This window comes from Ochotona curzoniae, unplaced genomic scaffold (genome assembly GCF_017591425.1).
Source record: "Ochotona curzoniae isolate NIBS_2020 unplaced genomic scaffold, NIBS_Ocur_1.0 scaffold_3890, whole genome shotgun sequence".
Classification (NCBI taxonomy): Eukaryota; Metazoa; Chordata; class Mammalia; order Lagomorpha; family Ochotonidae; genus Ochotona; species Ochotona curzoniae.
The window spans coordinates 6457087-6477286 of record NW_024467115.1 but is presented as its reverse complement, the minus strand read 5'-3'; the positions used below and the strand labels follow the sequence as shown (position 1 = coordinate 6477286).

General features: G+C 35.7%; 1 protein-coding gene across 1 annotated transcript in view; it reads right to left on the bottom strand.

Annotated features, from left to right (window-relative positions):
- NKAIN2 (sodium/potassium transporting ATPase interacting 2) overlaps positions 1–20200 on the bottom strand; it is a 968735-nt gene that overhangs the window by 265525 nt on the left and 683010 nt on the right. The gene's annotated exons all lie outside the window — the stretch shown is intronic.

Sequence of the window (20200 nt, the reverse complement as noted above, 5' to 3'; positions counted from 1 at the left end):
ACTTCTACTTTTAAATCTACCAACACTTGAAGTTGAAGACACACACATGCAAATTACACCATGCTGCTAGACCATTTCCTCTGTAAATCCAGAAATTTCCAAGATTCAGAACTTGTGTTTTCTTTTTTGTCCTCCCTCCATTTAACTCCCATGATATTCAAAACCATAAGTGTGCCTGGATTTTCAGTTCTGACCTCTCCTCTAACTACCTGAAGGTGACTATCTTTAACTGTGTGAAGTGAGGGCTGGCTAAAGACAGCAGGGCACCCATATCTTCTGATGTCCATGAGGCACTCTTCAGTGAAGAGGAGTGGCTGATTCCTCATTTCTGTATTTCCTAGAGTAACATTGCATGCCTTTGGAAAGTCTTAGTTATATTCTCTTTCAATCCAGTTAGGACTTTCATGAACTAAATTTTCTTATTGCTTCCAATCTCTTCGCTTTCTATTCTGAAAATTTTTTTAGATATTTAGAGACATACGTACATATACTAATAGCACATATCACCAGAAATCCAATACAAATGAGAAATAAGATCATTTATATTTTACTTGTTGATTGGTAAGAATTATTTGGCATATTTTACTTCAGAAATGTGGCAATGTGTTAACACTCTCTGCTCCCATAACAGCCATTACATAATTAGCATTATGCAGCATTGAGGTGTCATACTGACATTTTACTGCCAATTTCACACAACAATATTATTGACTTCAAGAAATAGTAGGTACAGATTTATGACATTATTGAGACAAAATTCATGACATTGCTTTGACCTGAAGTACTGTCAATTTTGCTTATGTAGATATGTATTGTAAGGGTGGGACACAGGAAGAATGGAAAAAATAAAACTACTATACTCAAACTCAGGCAGTGATACTGTAAGTTGACTGGTGGTACAGTGAAGGAAAACAGAGGACAAATGCTGCAAATATATTACACTAAGAATACCATATGACATTTCACCCAGGCTGTTCTCAGCCTTTTACAAAATTCTTCAAGATTTCTGAATCACCTTTGCAATTGAAAAAAAAAAAGCCATAGAACAGAATAATTAATTTAAAATGCATGGATGTATGAATTTTACATACTTATTTTTTAAAGATTTATTTATATTTGCTGGAAAGTCACATTTACAAAGAGAGAACAAGAGACAGAATCAAGTATCTCCTGTCTGCTGATTAACTCCCCAAGTGATCAAAATGGCAAGAGATGAGCTAATCTGAAGCCAGGAGCCAAGAGTTTCTTCTGGGTCTCCCACATGGGTTCAGGGTATCAAGGCTTTGAATTGTCCTCTGGTACTTTCCCAGGATACAAGCAGGGAGCTGGAAGGGTGTGGAATGGAAGTGGAGAAGCTGGGACAGGAACTGATGTCCATATGGGATCCTGGCACTTATCATTAGGTTACTGTGCTGGGCCCTTACGTATGGTTTTTACACTCCTGTCTCAACAAATGAGGTTAGGCACCAGCTCTTCCAAATAGCTTCGTTCTTAACTTCTGGTTACACAAATGTAAAAGGTAATTATTTCTTAAGAGTCCAGACTTTGAAGTGATTCCTGTATATACTGATAATTAGAAGGTCAATTCTTGCTAATATTTTTACACATCGAAAATACTGTAATAAAATATAATTTCGTGATCTTGAATACTTCATACCATTCAATTAGCTTTTGGATATTATATACTTCTGTCAAGAAAGCAATACAATGCTCTCTTTCTACTTGAACCACCTGCAAATCAAAGACTTTAGCAAGGCAAAAAACTAACAAAAACGACCTCCCTCCCCTAAAAAACATACTGGTATATATTTAAACAGTTTTAATTTTCCATATCTCAATAAATTTAGACAATTTTCTCTAATTCCAAATTACTTATGACTAATTGGTTATGTATCCAAAAGGAAATGTGAAAGACAAGTTTGATACCATATACAGCAGTTCAAAAATTGTCAGAGATTCATATTTATTCAAATATTCTGTATGAAGTGTTTATCTGATATAGCCATTAGGATAGTAGAGTCACAGAACACTTGGCATTGAGAGATTTTAAGGCTCAACATATTAGAACAATGCTATTGAAAACATATTTTTAGCAATCTTTGGAATGAACCATCTGCTTTCTCTTTGTTTCTCTTCTACTTCAAACGCTCAATGTACCATGGTCTCCAAGATCTCCAGGACCACTTTGTCACTACAAGAATGGCTTCCTCTTTAAACCTCAGTTTAAGCAGTTCCAAACCATGAATGATTTGAGTTTTTGAATCACAATAAACCCTTCTACTCTCCTGTAAAATTTTATTAGATTAGGCTGCTTTTTAAAGCTAGGAATATTCATTTGTAATCTTCCAAAATGTTCTAAAATTAAGGTATGATCAGAATATATGAGGTGGGGTAGGATATATATGTGTATGTGTATATATATATATATTTTTTTTGCTAATATTTCAACACCATGCTAATGGAGGAGTGAGGGAAGTATCAATCTCTAAATCATAGGCAACATAAAATTGTTTTTCAGGCACATTGGATAGATGATGTCCCAAAAAGTTGGGTCCCTGGTATTGTATAGTAGTCTTTAATCTGACCCAGACCTGGCTGTTAGAACACTGAGGAAGTAAACCATTGGGGGTGGGAGGTTGACTCTCTCTTAGTCTGCCATTCAATTAATTAAAATATATAAAATATTTTTAAAGGAAAGAGAGCAAGCAATTTTTTGGTGAAAAACTGTTAAAAACAGAACATTAAAAATTTCAAAAAAAAGAGAGAAGTCACTGAATGCTGCTGTTTACTTTAGCACATTAGCATCTGTCGTTAACACAGAAAAATAATCAACTTTTATGGCAGAATTGAGACTATATGACATTTCATCTTGTAGTTATCTTGTAAGCAAAAGCCAATTCCATTACCATCATCTAGTACACTTCACTTCAGCAGCTACATCATTTTCATCAACTAAAGCAGAGCACTTGATGCTTATACCAAAAAGCAAAAAAGCAAGTACAGTAACTGAAACTATATATGTACATCTGTAAATCTACCTTCCATATATATGCTCTTTCCATAATATATATTTTTAAATTGGTCAAATAAACTGATTTACTCATATGTTGATGAAAGAGTAAACACTTAGAAAGAACACAATAAACTGTGTTGGAAACTTTCTGTCATCCCAAGATTCTCGTGACAGTATTATTGGTGGACCCTATTGCTACTTTATATTTGATATAAGGTATATGTGATATAACTGCTTCTCTCATAGTTATCTTAGCCTTTCATCCATTGCTTGTGTTTATGGGCAAGGAATATGGTCTCACCAAGAAGAAAACAGTCCCAACTTATGCTTTTATTATGCTTAATGAATGAAAGCTCATTTTCCTTTCCAAGTGTTTGGAGTTCCAATCAAGTGAAATAGCTTCTAGCTTCTGTTTAAAGAGTGAATGATACAAAATTAAGGTATTTTCATGGTAGGCATTGGAACAAGTCTGCTTAATTTAAAAGCTAGGAATCTTAATTTTCAAGAAATTTGAAATTATCAGTGTCCATATTTTTAGAATTTAAATATAGCAGGTTATACCATGGAATGTTGAGCAGGTACTATTCATTGCGTTTTCATCAGAAACCATTGTTACTTTGTTTTTATTTGTACTTCAAACACAATCTGGAACTCTGGATGCATTGTGAAATGTTTGTCATTCATTTATTACTAAGCTTAGTGTAAGTAGCAAAACACAAATTCAGTTCCTTAGCTAGAACGTCCAGTGTTATGTCAGTGTTATGTACATTTTGAAAGCTTTATTTATTCAAAAGGGCCATTTCCTTAATTTTTAAATAGCAGCTTTGCATAATGTAAATTATTCTAATTATACTAATCTTACAAACAGGTAGGAAATATTTAGTAATAGAAATACTTCCTTGACTTCACAGGATCATTTTGTTTTTATTATTATTTAATAGTTACCAAGCAGCCATGCTGAGCAAAGCCCTAATTTAGTGTTTATCAAGTACTCTGAAATGCGCAGATAAAAGAGACCAATCTAGCAATGCTTCAGTTAATTTCACACTATTTACTCATCAAAAGGCCTACTGAACACATTTTTCATGTTGTTGATTTCTCTTTTGACAAACTTAAAAAGTTTTGAGACCTATCCTTTCACAATCAGCTTTTTATTTAGTTTGTCAATTCATCAAGGTAAGAATTTCAGTAACCATTGCATGATATTGACGATGGGCTTTATGCTAAAGAGGTTTTAAGCAAGAGGGAATAACATTGAACATTAGGCTAATAAAGATCCCTTCAATTTAATCAAATCCCTCCATTTTTAGCCTTTTGTATTGTAATCTGGTTCTAGCTATGAGGATTTAAAAAGAGAGAAGTGGCTTGACCTATTCTACGCCCACATTGTACATTTGCTGGGACTTTTTGTTATATAGTCCTTGTAAGGAGAAGACTTGGACTTCGTGCTTTTGCTTTATCATGAGGCTAAACTTGCCATATGTTCAGGGGTGTGAAACAATATGCATAGAAACCACAAAGTTGCATACCAATGCTATGTATCTTTATTTTTCTCACTTCCTCCTCCACACATTTTCTCTGGCATGCATCTAAGAAATTGAATGAAAATAAGAGTGTTTTATTTAAAATCACAGGTGCATTTAAATCTAAATGAATGGCATTGTTAATTGATGATATATGCTTGTATCATGCACAGAAATTTGTTTCTTTAAGAATAACTTTTGGGCCCAGCACGGTGGCCTAGCGGCTAAAGTCCTCACCTTGAACGCGCTGGGATCCCAGATGGGCGTAGGTTCTAATCCCAGAAGCCCCACTTCAGTCCCAGCTCCCTGTTCGTGGTCTGGAAAAGCAGTTAGAGGACGGCCCAAAGACTTGGGACCCTGAAACTCTTGTGGGAGATCCGGAAAAACTCCTGGCTCCTGGCTTTGGATCAGCTCAGCACTGGCTGTTGCGCTCACTTGGGGAGTGAATCATCGGATGGAAGATCTTCCTCTCTGTCTCTCCTCCTCTCTGTATATCTGACTTTCCAATAAAAATAAGTAATTCTTAAAAAAAAGGAAAAGAGTTACTTTTAAGAAGCATTCTGTTTTCCTTTTGCTTTCAAGTTAGTACAATAGGATTTATTAATTTTCTCCTTTCTTGAAATCCATAATCACTTTTTATTCACAATTAATATTCAAGGTTTAAAGAAATTTCACATACCCATGATACACATTGCTGAATACATATCAGTCCCCTTTCTGAATTATTTATATGCTTAGTCCTTTTGTCCATATGACTTAATATGGGCACACATCTCATGAGGTAATTGAGTATTGCCAATAAACTTAAAGATAGAAGAAAAAGCAGATGCTACACTGTCAATGACATATACCAACCTTAAAAACAAACAAATAAAAAAAAAACCAAAAACAACAAAAAATATACCAACCTAAAAACTGATCATGTTTTGATCCTAGCTGGAGGCAACTTGATAGATGATACTAATCTCTTATATTTCTTAAGGGACAGATACCAGTAGAAGGAAAATAAACTTCAAACCCACTAACAGTGGTCTCTGTAGTTTGTGTCAGAGACAGATTTGCTAGAAAATATTACTAAGTATTTAAAAAATGTGACTTAATATTTTTCTAATAAAAAAGGCTTCTAAGTGAGTAATAATTGTTACAGATGAATGCTACTACATTGAAGGTATTTTCTAGTACATTAACTCTAATAGTAAGCAAAGCACTCACTTTTCTTATCCAATGCCTCATTCTGTAAATGTTTTTAAAGTATATTTTGCAAAATTGCCATAATTGTATATTTAGTGCTTAATATATTATCTCTTATCCTGGAATAATACTGTATTGTCACACTGTTCCACAATTATATACTTTCATTATCATTTTCACTATAAGAATTATGAAACAGATCCAGTGACATTTGGTTGACGTGGATACCATGTTATTGTATATCCAACTGAAACACTTAAAGATAGTAATCTCTGTACCACATAGCCTGCTGCGCTAAAATATTACATAGTTCCTCTCTGCACAAGGTTTGTAGAGTCAGTAAGAGCAAATATTTTAAAAATCTTTAGTATAATTATACATAGCTTAGTAATTTATATTAGTAAGTATGTATGTGGATAAAAGTGGAAATCAACCAAAAGCTGGTAAAAATATATTGAGTACTAAGCATTTTGTAATTCATTTGCACATTTTTTCTTCATAATAACAGCATGGAGAATAAGTATCTTTATTCCAAACTCACAGATACATAAACTGAGTCATAAAAAGGCAGCATAGCTTCTATTGAATAACTGTTGCATGATGATGTTGGTTTTGAAAGCTAGGTCTTGTTGACTTTGACTATAATATGTTTATTTCCAAATATACTAGTGAACAGTATTTCCATAAAAGAGGAACATGGATCATTACAGATATGAAAACTATCCATAGATAATAGGCAATGAAATAGACATTTTATAATTGCAGCCATATGAATATTTAATTCGAGAGAGATGCTTTTACAAAAAAAAAAAAAAAGAGTAAATTACCATATCAGCCAATTTGAAATCAAGGCCCTTCATTTCCTAATCTGAAAGTTTTAGATTGCATATTTGTTCATCAAAATTATTGGAGCTGTGCTCTAAAAGGAAGCTGACATGTTTGAGGGAATTGGTCTGACATTTAATTCATAAAACTTTAAGTATTTGCACAAATTACTAAAATTGGTTTCTTTATAGCCCACTGTATCCTGCTATGCTTTCTAGCCAGCTCATTAATTTTCTTAGAAATAAAATGTTAAATCCACATCTCTTCTGTTGCAGAAGGCACCGAGAATATTTAAGCATAAATATTTTAAAATGGTGGTGTTTAAAAAACACTGTTATGTTGTCTGCAACATGGCCTTAAAGTCTGTAATGAATCTTGCCACTTTTTAAATCACTACTGAAAAAAACAGTTATTTAAAATGTGTGTCAGATTGATTTTAATGATTTTAAGGACATATTCATTTTAAAGTAATAAATGTGTTATCGAGATGTAATTCATTATAAAATACAATTTGTATAAAATATGTGAAGAATTTATTTCAGATGATTCTTTTGCTAATCTGTGTACATGCACAAGAGCAGACATTACATGGATGATTTAAATGAGTGAATAGAACAAGGTCAGTGGAAGGGACCTTATGCACCCTGAGTTCCACTGAGAGCCGTGACCTGGATGGTTCGCTTACTGTCCGGAAGAGACAATTTTGTCAATTTTAGTTCTTTCATTATCTAATAAGAAAAGGGGTGAAATTTATTATCTTAAAGTTTAGTTGAATGGTAGTTTTGATTTACAAATATTGAACATTGATATATTCATTTATAAGCATTTTTCTGCACTGTATTAAAGGCTTACTATGTGTAATGTATTAGAAATGTAGATATTTAGTATATAATCCTTACCACTCATTTCAGTGAAATGTATTTTCAAGGCAAAGTATGACAAACATGATTTCTAGTAACTGGAACATATTATAAAACAAAAAAATAATGAAAAATAATACAAAAATAACTGATGATAAATATAGGCATTTAATATTTTTAAAAATTATGAAAGACAGAGAACATAATGTTGAACATTGCTACCCAGTGGTTTCAGCCCCAGTAACTGAATCATTCAAAGCTAGGAACTAGGACCTCAGTTGAAGCTTGCCAAAGGAATAGCAGGATGCAACTTACTTAAGTCATATTCATTGTCACCTAAAGGCCTCAGTAGTAGGAAATGCACATTGAACACAATTATTCCAATATGGGACACAAGTGTCAAACATCCACAACTTATCAAATAGTTTTCAAGTGAAAAATGCTAACACTAAATACAAGAGAACTAATTGTGGATAAAAACATAATAATAAAAAATAATAATCAACTATGTTGAAATGAACATGTTATTAAATTTGTGCTTTTCATGCATAAAGTCAAGAGACATATAAACATGCCGTAATAACCTTCAGGATAAAATAAACAAGTAAACCAATTACTAAGATGTAAAAAGTGTTCAAAAGCAATTTTTCTCAATTGATACCATAATAAAACAGGTGACATGAACTAGGTCATTGGGAATTACTGAAAATGTAATAGCAATGCCAACAAAAGCAATTACACAAGGCTCACATTTAAAAGCAAAGATTATGAGTAGAAAAATAAATATCTATTTTGCTCACTGTAGGGAAGTTATGGTTTCCAAAAAAAGAGACATGAAACTATTAAAAAGTAATCTGAGATTTGTTATTTGAACAAATCTGTGTAAATATGCATATATGTATATACATAACACTGTGTATATTTAAGGATCACTATACACAAGTAAAAAAAATACACATGTTAGAAGATTTTCATTTCTCAGATGGCCATAATGTACAGCAATGGGCCAGACTGAAGGCACAAACTTCTTCCTGGTACCCACACCCGGCCTAGGTCACAGGTACTTGTGCCATCATCTGCTGTTTTCCCAGGTCATTAACTAGGAACTAGATTTTCTCATTTTATGCAATTTAGGTAGATTTTATGTGCCCAGAAACATATCAATTTTTTTCCAAATTGTTAGTGAATACTGTTTGTTATAATTCTTGACAATTCTTCTAATCTGTGTTGAATTCATTGTAACGTCTGGTCTTCTCATTTTTGATTTTACTTATTTTGGTCTTCTTTTCTCTTTTCTCTCTCTCTCTCCGTTTTTCTGTTATTTGGAGAAAAAGTTATGAAAGCATAGAAAATAAAAACCTAGCAATACCCAAAATGGTGATTTTATCAGCAGTAAAGGCCTTCCCAACACTAAATACCAGCACCAAACGGCTCCATGTTTGAATTGTATCAAAAATTGAAATAAGGACTAATCCCAGTTCTCAAATACTCAAAACAACTTAAGGGAGAGAATATGTCAAATTCCAGCTATGAGGCCAGCATCATTTTAGTTCCCAAATCAGAAAAAGGTACAAGGAAAGACAATCACAGAATCATATCCCTGATGAATATAAACACAATTGTCCTAAACAAAATACTTACTAATCAAATCCAAACATCAATCAGGATTATTCACTGAAATGAAGTATATCAATCCCTGTTGTGTAGGGTTGCTTAAAAATACATAAAACAATAAATGAGATATTTCACACTATCAAATCCAACAAAATGTCAAAATTATCTTGATAAAGAAACAGAAAGCATTTGATAAAATGTAACATTAGTGATATTTTAAAAAGTCAAGGAAATTAGTTATAGAAAGAATATGCTATAATATAATCAAGGTATTATACTATAAACATGCAGTTAGAAGCTTATTGAATAGTGAAAAGTTAGAAGGCTTTCCTCTAATACCTGGGACCCAGACAACGATACCCCCTTTCACCACTACTGCTATTCAATATTCAATATTGTTCTGAATCATTAGGTAAACAGAACAAAACAAAAACATTGTGGCTAGTGATGTAATAAACCTGTAATTGTTAGGCAAGTTAAAATTATGTTATTAAAGAATTAAAGAGAATAAAGGAAAGGAAGAAGGTGGGATTGAAGGTGAAAGGTTGGAGGATAGAAAGTATATAATTATAACTATGTTATACATAAAATCTGTTTATATTAATAATAATTATAATAAACACTAAAATGAGCAATAGTGTCGGTAGAGAAAAGGGAAAATCTGTAGGGTTATAACTGGAGGCACCAACACCCAGATATAACTAAGGAAAGGGCAATAATTAATCACCGGGTCTTCTTATTCAAAATAAATATGATTATATGTAGAACAAGCTAAAGTTAGTGTCATGGTATTAATTCACCAAGCTACTTAATTTACTTTCCTCTTTCCCAGTTCTGAATCTTGACTTAGGAATCCTTTCCAATGTTTCTTCTTACATGGGTGGGGGCATGGGTGATCAGGGCTTGTCTAATAACTTCCTTTTCTCTTACATTTAAACTCTCCAGCAGACAAATCCTGCTCCAGACTGCATGCTGCGTAATGTGGACTTGGCTGTGATTCATGCCTGTTTGCTTTTATTTCATATTTTTGCCTTTTTTCCACATGGACCCCACAGAGAAAGACATTACACACACAGACACACACACACACTCAGATAAGTGAATCTAAAAGTTTCTGAGAAATCACCAAAACAGTAAAAAAAAGCCTGAAAATTTGATCATCTGCAATTCCAGTCAGTGTTTCAAACTTAGCAGCCATTAGCCCTTGAAGTGCATAAAACAGCTCTGCATCCTTATGATCAATTCTCGTTTTGGGTTAGCTAGTTCATGTATTTTTCTGTTAGTAGCAACTGGCAAAATCTTAACCAATTCTAGCTGTTCAAAGGGATTGGGGCTAACATTCTTACAAAGGATGAGGAGGTAGCAAAGAGTGAGGACCTGAGACCGCAGTACAGTCAGGAAGAATACCAACACAGGACTCGGGTATTTGGTGTGCAGCACAAGGTCATTGTGTGGCTTATAAGGGCCAAGAGAGTGGACCTGTGGTGGATGCTGGAGGTGAGGGTTTCTCTGTTAACACTTTGTTCAAAGCTGGCCTGCTGAAGGCATAAACAGAAAAATAAACAGACAGAATAAAGATTCAGTGGCAAAGAGCTTCAGGGCAGAAAATATGTAAGAAGCCATTTTGAAGAGAAATCATTTCATGTCTCCATTCTTTGTCCTGCTTTTATTTTTCTTGTTTCTTATTTGTTTATTGCATTTAGTAGCCATTACTTGGGAGTTTGACTTTTTTACTGGTGATTTCCAGTTCAGCAGCTCTCGTCTGCCTGCAGAGTCAGCCCTTGGCTGACTTTCTCTGGAAAAGGACTGGTCTCCTTAGGCCTGCTCTGTGACCTGCAGTGACTAGCTGCCCATCAGCAGATTTGCATCAGCATTTTATGCCTTTTCATGGAAGGAAAATAACAATTCATTTCTTCCTTACACCAGAGCTGTTGCTTCATGCCTGAGGGAAACAATGAGGGGGAAGGAAGGCAGTTCCCAGCGCTGTCATCTTGCACCGCTCCTGTTTTCCCTTTACCCCACCAGAAAAAGAGAAACTTGCAGGCTGCTGTCAGGGAAGCAGTTCAGCTCCAGGCATCTCTCAGCAAAAATTGAACTTTCGTTAGATGCAAACATATACAGCAATTATTTCAGGTCACTGGTGTTATCATTGCACTCTTCAGTGCAAACAGACACATGGAAGTGACAGCAGCTCTAATGAAATATTGGATCTGGAGCATTGAAACGGTAAAATTCCAGCATTTCTTAAGGGCAACCTGGTGATTCATGGTATAATTTCAAAAGCTTCCTAGTTAATACAAGTCATTGGTTTTGTTCACTTTTTCTTTCCCATAAATTATTCAGATTCTACACCACAACTGACATTATATAACATAATATTCATGACTTACAGGCCAATGGCATAATGTTGAAAATTCTTGACTTGAGAAATGAGCTACTGGTGGAATGAACCACATTTTTAGAAATTCAACATCATTTAATTAGTTAACCAATCTAACCATTTTTTTTTCCCTCAAAGTCTCTTGTGAACTTACCAATAGGCTAGGCTGTTATTGTAGCTAAAGAACACATTAGATGTGATCCTTGTCCTAAGATATCTGAAAATCTATTTGAAAATATACAATTGGTAAAAGCTATAGCAAAAGCAGGAAGAGCCAAATCTTTTAGTAGGCTTTTCATGTGCAATATAAATCGAGATGTATATTTATGGACTGGGAAATGAGAAAGCTTATTGAAGGAGGTAGCCATTAAAGCAGATGTTGCTTGGAAAAAATGAAGGGGAGAAGTTAGCAAATCCTGGGAGGAAATAACTGTGTCAATAAAATCCAAACATCTTTGTAACATATACAAAAGCTGTTTTTCTTTGACAAAAAAAATTAAGTATCTTAGAATGCAACCCATCTATCTGATCTCAAAATTTGGTATCGTCTCCGCAGTCCTCCTCCATCTGGTCCCTTTCCCTACGGAGGCACTTGGCAGGAGATGTGTCCTTTTTAGTCTCGCCTCCACCTAGCCCATTCCTATCATGCTGGAATAAAAGGACGTCCTAAGCACCTTGCTGCATTTAGGATTTTGCCTTGCGGTAAACAAATCATGAAAAGAGCAAGTGGCAGTGGGAATTAGCTGCACTTATGAACTTTAACTGTATTTAAAACTTAGCAACTGAGAATCAGAATGGCAGAATAGGTAAGGACAAGTTTAAACAGATGGAGAAACATTAACCAGTGTGAAGCAGAGAGGGAACATTTCAGGAAATAGGACAGGACAGAACAACAGCACAGGGATACCTGGAGAATGACAGACACAGAAAAGCAGTGAAAACAATGGTGTGGTGTTGCAGTGACTGACATACCAGCATCATTCATTGAGTGGCCATCTGAATTGCACTGGCAGTGGAATTGCAAAAGCAACTGTGATGTGTGAAGAGACTTTCACCTAGAGCTCAGCAGGTAAAACCCAGGCAAAGTATTGCCCGTCCTGCTGCTCTGTTTGATTTGACCAGGAGCAGAGACAGAGCAGCAAATCCCAGATGGGCAGTGCAGGAACAGGTTGGATTTCACAACCCAGTCCGCCCCCTAGAGCCATGCCAGGCAACATTTTGTTTAAGGAGGCAAGGGATATGGACAGGAATGAGCATGCACTGATCTGTGAGTGAACTCATTTCTGGCTCAGAGAACTGCAACAATGAGGTATCCCTCAGGTTCCACCCAAGATAGGCCCAAGCAACCTTGAGATCTGACAGCCAGCAGATCAAGAACTCTAGAATTGGCACACCAGGTGCCATTTCGTATAGTGTAGAAAAGGTTGTGAGACTGGAGCAACAACACGGAGCTGCACATATGCAGTGAGCTCAGCAAGAACTCATAGAGCTCAGTGCATTGCACTGATCCCACAGGAAAATAATACCAAGTATAGCATTGTACGGGTCAAAATAGGTCCATGTGACCCTCAGACCTAATGTCCTACAGGTTCCAGCAAGATCAGCGCCACCACCAACAACCTAGCTATATAGAACTCCTGGTGTCTCCCTAATCCTGGGACTTGCTCCTACCATAAGTGGGAGAAAGGTTGTACAGAAAACAGTGCAGCCTCTGCATGCTATCACAGGAAGTGGAGACTGGTGAGCCAGGAGCTAGGGATATGGAGACCTTGGTGGAAATCGAACATAAGAACCCAGACCTGGAACTCACTGGAGGGAGTGGCACAACTGACTGCAAACAAACAGCCAGGTACCAACTGCAATAAGTAAAGTTGAACTGTAGACCTGTGGGTGACAGAGCGTAGAAACCAGCCCTAAGGAGAAGACTCTTCTAAGCACAAGTACAATGATTAAGAGCAAAAGAAGAGACAAAGGCAAAATCAACATCACTGAAGACTCCCCTGTGAGGGGGAAAAATTGAGGGGTACAGAATTCAAAACACTTGTTATAAAACTTTTTATCAACAATGAGAAGCATGTATAGCAGGCATTCAAGGCATTTAAGGAATATGTTACACTGGAAATGAATCAAGCGAAAACCTGATATATCAGAAATGAAATGGAGCAAATTAAAAGTACAATGGAGAGTATCTAAAATAGATTGGAGGAGGTAGAAGAAAGAATCTCAAAATTGGAATATATTTGCTCTCACCAGGGGAAATAAACAAAAAGCTGGAAGCAGAGCTGGATCAGGCCAAAAAAAGTATTGAATTGAAAGACACTATTAAAAGGCCAAATGTAAGAGTTATGGGAGTCCCAGAAGGTGCAGAAAGAGAAGCTGGTTTTACAAATCTATTTAATGAAGTAATAATCGAGAATTTCCCTAATCTAGAGAAAGAATTGGGAAACAAGATATGGGAGGGACACAGAACTCCCAACAGGCTTGACCAAAAGCAAGCATCACCTTGACACACAATAATCAAGCTCTCTTCAATTGAACATAAGGAAAAGATCCTTTAATATCCACGTGAAGAAAATCAACTGACATATAAAGGAATGCCAATTAAACTCACAGGAGACCTCTCACAGGAATCTCTACAGGCAAGAAGAGAATGGAGTGATATATTCCAGATTCTAAAAGAAAAAAATTGCTGGCCCAGGATTATGTACCCAGCAAAACTTTCCTTTTTCTTTGAAAATAAAATAAAATTCTTATACAGTGAAGAAAAGTTAAAATAGTGTGCCTCTTCAAACCTGTTGTGCAAATGATATTGATGTTCTCTTGACAGAGAAGAGGAGTAGCGCCCACCAAAACCAAAGGCAAATGTGAAGAACATTCAAGTGAAATGACAACAGGAGACTAAATCAATGCACAACCCATTTTACAGGACCAAATTACCACCCATTCATATTAACCCTGAATGTAAATGGCTTCAGCTCATCCATCAAACATCATTGATAAGTAGACTGTATTCAAAAACAAAACCCATGTATTTGTTGCCTTCAGGAGACACATTCCAGAAACAAAGATCAGCGGAACCTATATCATCTGGATTTTGATTTTATTTTGTTAGTTTCATCTCTTCAAAACACTCACATCTATTTAAATTATTCAATGACTCACAGAACATACAGAGCATCATTGTCTTCAATAAGGTACTTGATTTTCGTTTTCTTCAGCAACGTATTAGTCATTTAGTAGCATGTTATTTAACTTCATGGTGTTGTTGATTTTTTTTTCTTCCTATTTTTGATTTTGTTTTATGGCTTTTCACCTATGAGGATGTATAGTAACTGTGTAATGGAGACTATCACATAGCAGCATGTTACTTAGCCTCATGCTGTTGTTAATTTTTTTTTGCTTTCTTGTTTTGATTTTGTTTTCTGTCCTTCAAGTTAAGTGGATGCCTAGTAACTCTGTAAAGGAGACTATCATATCTAATAGCATGTTAAATTCATGGTGTTGCAAATTTGTGCTTTCTTCATGTTGATTTCGTATTGTGGCTTTTCATTTAAAGGTATGTATAGTAACTGTGTAATAGAGACTATCATATCCAGATGTGAGGGTATAACGCAGTATGCGTCTCCTTTCAGACCAAAAATTGACTCTCAATGAACCTGTTTACTATATCTTGACAATAGGATGCTGTACTCTCTGCCATTGTCGTTGCCTGCAATGATGGACATAGGACTGCGTATGAAAGCTATACTATAGAAATAATATATGGAAATTCAGTGAGGGAGGAGGGATTTGGGGAGGGGATATGGAAAATCCCATGGAAATCCTATGGAAGAGTATCATAAAATGATAATAACAAGGAGAAGAAAAAAACTGAAAAAATTTGGTATCACATGCATTAAGTAAGCAGTCATGACCTCCACAAGGCCGTAATGCTCGTTTCAACTTGCCACCTATGTTGCAGGAAACAAAACCATGCAGGTACCATGGAATGATTAATAACCAGGTTTTTAATGGCAATTAAAATGATCCATGGGATGGGTTTAATGTTAGTTCTTCTCATTCCAATTCATATGCTGGAATTCTTACTCTTAAAATGTTGAGATTAGGGGGTGGAACCTTTTGGAATGATTGGGTGATAATACTAATGTCCTTGCAGACCCCATGGAAATTTCTTCCCCTTTCTGACATCAGAGGAAATAGAGAGAAGATGTTTCACTATGAGTCAGGAAGAAGTCCTTCACTAGACACCAAATCTGCCTGCACTTTGATCTGGGACTTTTCAGCCTTTGGATTTGCTGGAAATAAATGTTTATTGTTTAAGTTACCCAGGTTGTCAATACATCAGTGCAGTGTGAACAGACCGAGACAATCAATACCTTCTAAACTGAACATTTTTTGCTGAATGCTGTGGTAATTACTCCATGTAAATTATTTGTTTTTTGCTCTGTGAGTACAGAATTCAAATAAGAACATGAGGATATTAAAGTTTTCAGTTACCAGTAAGTGACGTACAGATAGACTGATAAGCAAAGTAAGATATTTGTGTGATCCACTAATGTCCACCCTCCATGGAAGGAATAGCCATTAATCAGTACGAATTTTTTATTTGAACTGAGCTGAGACACATAGAAAGTGACTACAAGAAGGACAGAGAGTAAGTGAGAGAATGGAAGGGAAATATATATTATATGTATAATTCATGATTGGATGCTATGTAGCCTTTAAAAAGAAGGAAGTTCTTTATACAGCATTGAAGGAAATAGAGGACATCATGCAAAGGTGAAATCAGGCATAGAAAAATTTATAATATGATTTCATTTATATGGGGAAGCAAAAAATTGGTTCTCACAGGTACATAGCAGCATGTTTTAAGCAAGTGGGAGAATAAGGTTGGGGAAAATGGAGTTGGTGTAATACATTACAAACTTACAGTTAGATGAGAGGAGTAAGTTTTAGGTAATTGTTGTATTACTTGGAGACCACAGTTAACACCTGTGTATATGCTAATTATGTTGATCACATTTTCATTTGGTGCATACAGAAATCAAATCACATTATACTTTAATTGCCAATTAAAATAAATGTTTCAAAAATCTTCATTTTCTACAAATACTGAATTAGAATCTCATTTGGACACAAAAGTTGTTGTCCCTTGCTCTGCATCAAACCACTTACAATTTACCTAACTTAAAATGGACATTTGATATGATGATAAAAAGTATTAGTAATTAGATCAGAGATTTTGAAAGATCTGTGAGAAGCAATATAGATACCAGCAAATGAGGGAAAATTTTACTCAAGATTGTGAGAATGAACATAATTTGAAGATTTGATGCATATTGAGTTTAAGTTGAAAGGCTAATGTAAGAAGGTATGGGAAGACAAAGCTTAAATGAAATGTACTTAACATAATTTTACTATTTATGGAATACTTGTAACCCAGATTAACTTAAATGGAAGGTACTTATTTGATAGGAAAAGTTTCAACTTTTAGGAGCAGCATTAAAGTTGATACAAGTGATGAGCAAAACCAAGAGAAACTAAAAACCAAGCAACAAGACAAGGTAGTAAGTAATCAGTCACTGAAAAACTATGTTTCCAGGATCAGGACACATTGAAGCATGGAGGATCATTTGTATCCAATCTTCATACACTTGATGAAGAACTTGGAAGACACGAGAGAATGATTGCTTAAGAGGGAGTAGCAATGTTGGTATACCACACACCTCTAGTTCTTACCACAACCTCCTGACCTCATTTCTGATAAGGCTAAACTTTGTGTTTAAGTTATCTTAAATGAAATCTTCACTACTCTTTGGTTTCTGTCCTGGGCTCTTCAGGTGATCAGAAACATGTATGCCTTAGCAGACAACTCTCTACAATATCAGAGGGACCTGCAGAAACATGTGCCCTTGCTTTTGACATTCTACAGGTTCATTAAAAGGCCTCAGTGAAATGGATCACCACTCATCCAAATATACTTTCTTAATCACTGATTGCTTGCATTTGCATTTCTTATGTTTTCTGTTATTTTCCTAGTCTATCATTATGCTCCTAGGGATCACTTCCCAATTAACAATCTGTACATAATCCATAGCTCATTTTCTGCGTTTAAGGATGATCTAGACCAAACACAAAGCACATAAAAATCATTAGAAAGAGGGTCATATGTTAAGAAAGAAATTGGGGCAAATGAAGAGAGAAAACCAATATTGCTTCCTATTCATTTCCTGTAGATGCTCAATTCTTCTTCTTTTTTTTTTCCTTTGCAGTCATATATAGCTTGAGATTTGGAAGATATAAAAGTCATCTTGCCATCATATGTAGGGAAGGGGAAATCCAGAATGGTAAGTGCCACAATTATCATCCTGATCTGTGGGAGATCACTCCAGGATCTCTGCCTGCTTAGCCCATATGGGAGGACATAGGTACATGGCACATTGTGCCCTTAGCTAACTGAGACTCGTCATGGTCTGTTCATTTGACATGCAGCAAGTGCAATGGGCTGTACTCCAGTCTCTCTTCTCTGTTCTTGAATGAACTGTGCTAGGACTTACTTTGTAAACACTGAAGTCAAATGATACATTCATCCTGCTTTTCAGCAGGTGAAGAGTCTGCCTTGAGACACAGCTCCCTGTGTTTGTTGTGCTTCTTGACCTTTAAATGTCATTAGAGGGTCCAGAGATAGGCATATCTGATAACCAGTCATAATGTTTTTGTTGGGTGGAACTACTATTGGGAAGGCCTTTTGCTTGCCCCCTTTTCCTAACTTATATAAGCTTATGGTTTCTCTAAACTAAACAGACATTCTTTACCAATGGTTTGTCTCCGGTGTTTCTGCTGCAGAAGAGCACTGTCGGTGCTCACCCCCTCGGTGGTCTTGCAGCCTGCTGGACGGAAGACCCACGAGACTGATCTCTGAAATTTAATTTGGTAAGATGCAATAACCTGGATTCTGCAGTATTCCTCAGATCAGGATATGTGCCTCTATTACATTCTGTATATCATCTCTGGAATTTGATGTCTGTGTATCTTAAGGATGCATATTCACTCTTTCATTCTGTCTCTAGTAGTCTCCAATTGTGGATATTCAATAATCTGGAGATACTACACTGAATGAAGCATATACACATATTTGAATGAGGAGCAACTGAGCAGTCCATAACAATGACTAAGTTTTGACAAGAAAAAAAATTAATTGAAAATAGTCTATGTTTAGGTTTCATTTTTTTCTGATGTCACCTGTAATAAAGTTCGAGCAACTTGGTTGCTTTAGCATCAAATAGACATTTGCTCTTGAGGTTAGGAGTCTGAAACAAGGGTGCTGCATGATCAGCCTCTGCTTACAACTAAGTGAAGACTGGTTACCACTCATGACATTATGTGATTAAGTATTTGTGTATTTTAGAGGCAGAATGATAACTCTTCTCTCACACACACACACACACACACACACACACACACACACACACACTTCTATTGGTCCATACATGAAATACTGCGATAGGTGGGGCTGTAAGGCCCAAGACAGGAACAGAGAACGCCATCAAGGTCTACATGATGGGTAGTAGGATCCCAAGTACTTTGATCAATCATATTGCTTCCTTGGTACGTTATCAGGAAGCTCAACACAAAGCAGAGATGGCATTTGATCTCCAGCAATCAGAGATGGCTACAACCCTCTCAAGCTGCAGCCTATCTGGGCCAAAACAACATCTATGCATTCTGTGGCTGTTAATCCTTTATGTTCATTTCATGTGGTTAAGAGACACTTAGATAATACAAGTATTATTTCTGGGTATGTCTATAAAGATAATTTTGGAAGAGATTAGTATTTGAGTAAAGATGTACTGTCAGCAATGTAGACAGACATTGCTTGATCCATTGAGCACCAAAATGAATAAAAAGGCATCTTGCTTGCTCTGCATCCATGCATCCATCATCCATGCATTCATCCATCTATGCATTCATTCATCTTTCCTCTGATGGTTTTGTCTCTGGAGAACCTTCATTAATACATTTCATCACATGGTGGGTGCATAAAAAGCTAGGAAGTTCCCTGGCTTCATATATGGTGGTGTCTTGAAAAAGTTTATGGAAAATGCACATTATCAGAAAAAATAAACTGTGCTTGGAGTCACATTTAATTTTGTCCCCAAATGCTTTTATTTTTTAAATTCCATTCTCTATGAGCTTTAAAAAGTATTGCTCTATGCCTACAAATCCAAATTTAATGGGATTATGCTATAATTACTGTTTTATCACATGATTACTTATCAAATGTTATCACATTAGTACTGGGGTTTCAACATAAGATTGAAGGGCCTATATATTCATTCCATTACAGTCTGAAAAGAGGGGGCACAAAGATTCTTTGTTTTTAGAAATCATAACCAGTGGTAAAGCTAATATGAGTACTTACATAAAATTGCTATATAGATGTGCTATTCTTTCTGAAACATCATATACCCATTCCTCCTTAATTTTCTGCTGGAAACACTACTTTTTTTCTTTCGGAAACTACTATTTTAGTCTTTCTCCAGTGGTTCTGGGATGATGACTAGAAGCACATACATGGTCAAGATCAGTTAGAGTTTTCCTTTGCTCTGATCACAGCTTAGCTTAAAGTACACCACAATTATCAAGAGTGGATTTAATAGAGGTCAAAAGGGAAAATATATCTAACTTCAGGTGTCCCAACAGGACTAAATTACAGGTATTTTGTGTTACTTCTGAGACTTGCTGAGTTATTGAGCCAAACGACTAAAGATGAAAATCTGCTTGAAAGTTGTAG